This window comes from Octopus bimaculoides, chromosome 27 (genome assembly GCF_046866305.1).
Source record: "Octopus bimaculoides isolate indiv1 chromosome 27, ASM4686630v1, whole genome shotgun sequence".
Lineage (NCBI taxonomy): Eukaryota > Metazoa > Mollusca > Cephalopoda > Octopoda > Octopodidae > Octopus > Octopus bimaculoides.
In genome coordinates, this window is record NC_142954.1 from 18,337,608 (window position 1) to 18,340,107 (window position 2,500).

At 38.4% G+C, this 2,500-nt stretch overlaps 1 protein-coding gene and 1 long non-coding RNA gene across 4 annotated transcripts in view; one reads left to right on the top strand and one right to left on the bottom strand.

The window, feature by feature from the left end:
* The window catches only part of LOC106875205 (uncharacterized), a 206,840-nt gene that overhangs the window by 67,507 nt on the left and 136,833 nt on the right, over positions 1 to 2,500 (bottom strand). The gene's annotated exons all lie outside the window — the stretch shown is intronic.
* Positions 1 to 2,500, top strand: part of LOC128251002 (uncharacterized) — a 12,564-nt gene that overhangs the window by 3,327 nt on the left and 6,737 nt on the right. Inside the window, exon 2 of one of the 2 annotated variants that reach the window (XR_016238596.1) lies at positions 682 to 732. The exons of the other annotated variant lie outside the window; for it this stretch is intronic. This is a non-coding gene — a long non-coding RNA (uncharacterized LOC128251002). The remainder of the gene's footprint in view (positions 1 to 681; positions 733 to 2,500) is intronic. 2 annotated transcript variants of the gene reach the window in all.

A 2,500-nucleotide genomic window follows, 5' to 3' on the forward strand; every position in this document is an offset into this window, starting at 1 on the left:
CTTATTCTTTGTAAACCTAGTACTTATTCTATCGGTCTCTTTTGACGAATCGCTAAGTTACGGTTGTCAAGCAATGTTGGGAGACAAACACAGACACACACACATACTTATATACATATATACGACGGGCTTCTTTCAGTTTCCGTCGACCAAATCCACTCACAAGGCTTTGGTCGTCCCGAGGCTATAGTAGAAGACACTTACCCAAGGTGCCACGCAGTGGGAGGAACCCGGAATCATGCGGTTCGTAAGCAAGCTACTTACCACACAGCCACTCCTACGCCTATATATGTATATACAGGGGTGGACAAAATAATGGAAACACCTAGGATCATAGCATAATTTTGAAATAGTTATAAAACCGTTGAAAGCTTGGTTATTTTTATGTTTTTTTTATTTATTATTAGCGGTATTTCACCCGTCGCTACGTTCCGATTTTAAATTCCGCCGAGGTCGACTGATAAAATAAGTACTAGTTGAACACAGGAATCGATGTAATCGTCTCATCCCCTTATTCCCTCATCCCCTCCCTCAAAATTGTGGCAAAATTTGAAACCATTATTATTATTATTATTATTATTAGTATTATTATTATTATTATTATTATTATGTTATTGTTTCTTTTTTCTTCTTTCTTCAAATTTTCTTCCATTTCTCACCGAGTGTTTTCCGTACACCTAGGGCAGAGACACACATTGTATGTATTCCCAGTTTACACACTCCAATTCACAGGTAAAATATGTATTTAAAAAAATTAATAAATAAATTCATAAATGAATGTTGTTTTCACAGCGATAATGCTCTTCTCAGTACAGGAGTCGTTCCAGTTAACACGATTTTTTGCACTTCCTGTAGGGATGGTAAGCCTGGTATCATTTTCAAATAGGTTTCAGTACCTTTTTTTTTTATCATTCCTAGAGATCCAACAATCACAATTTCTATTAGCAAGTCTTTATATTTACTGATCTTGTCAAATTCTTTCGCCGCTATATTATGATCGCAAGGAATACTCATGTCAATTAATAAACACGTCTTCTTTGTCTGATCTTTTATAATAATATCCGGTTTATTAGCTTTTATAGTCTTGTCGGTATGTACGGGGAAATCCCAGAGAATCGATACATTTTCTTCCTCAGTCACAGCTTCAGGATGGTGTTTATACCATTTGTCAGCGGTTTTGATTTTATAATGCCGACATATTGTCCAGTGTAAATACTGGCCGACTCTGTCATGTCTTGCTTTATATTCTACAGGTGCTAAGACTCTACACCCTGAGATTAGGTGGTCTATAGTTTCAATCGCATCGTTACAGAATCGGCATTTTGGGTCAGCTCCATTTTTTATCACATTGGCTTGGTAGTTCCGGGTTAATAAACTTTGGTCTTGAGCAGCCAGTATGAAACCTTCACTCTCTGCTTTTAGCCCTGAGTTTCGTAACTATTGATGCGTGTGTTTCTGGTCGACATCAGCTTGTTTGCTACGAGCCACATACTTGCCATGCAGAGTTTTCTGTTCCCATCTGCTTGCTATTATTATCATCATAATCATCATCATCATCATCATCATCATTATCATTATTATTATTATTATTATTGTTGTTGTTGTTGTTGTTGTTGTTATCATTGCCTCTGCACAGCTTCTAACGCTGGAGATGTACTACAGTGTCAGCTGTTCACTACCACTGAACTAAGGTAACACCTCTTATTTTTCGAGCAACCTCCCGGAGTATTCGAGCAGTTCCAAGCAGTGCTGTTTTCTGCAAGTGCTCCGCCCTTATTGCAGCCCCTATTTGTTCCACGTACTTCTCAAAATTTTTGCTCACTGTTCTCAGGGCTCCGACAATTATTGGTACTACCGCTATCTTTTTCATCGACCACAACTGCTTAACTTCCCAAGCTAACCTGTCATATCTCTCGACTTTTCTTTCTTCCTTGTCGCCAGCTGGACATGCTATATCTATGATCCAGCATAGTTTGCTCTCTTTCTCAATTAAGGCTATATCTGGCTTCCTATACTTTATCTCATGGTCGCACTGAATCATAAAATCCCATAGGATCTTTGCATTTCTATTTTCGACGATGCCTTCAGGTTTGTGGTCGTACCAATTTTTTGCTCTGTCAAGTCCTTCAACTTGTTGCAAAGTGTCCAATGGACAAACCTGGCTATATTGTCGTGGCGTCTCTTATACTCCTTCTGGGCTAGTGGCGTACATTGGCTGGTAATATGCCATACGGTTTCACCGTTTTGTCCACAGATTCTGCACTTATCACTTTCTGCTGTGTTGTCTATTCTGTATTTTATGTAGTTTGTTCTTAATGCTTGCTCTTTGGCAGCACAGATTAGAGCCTCCGTTTCCGATTTTAAATCACTTTTAGTCATCCACAACCATCTTTTTTCTCTGTCTGTCTTATCTCCAACATCCCTATAAAATTGACCTTGCATTCTTTTCTTTTCCCACCTATTTTCAGTTTCATTCGTTTTCAATTTCTTGTATAGTGCT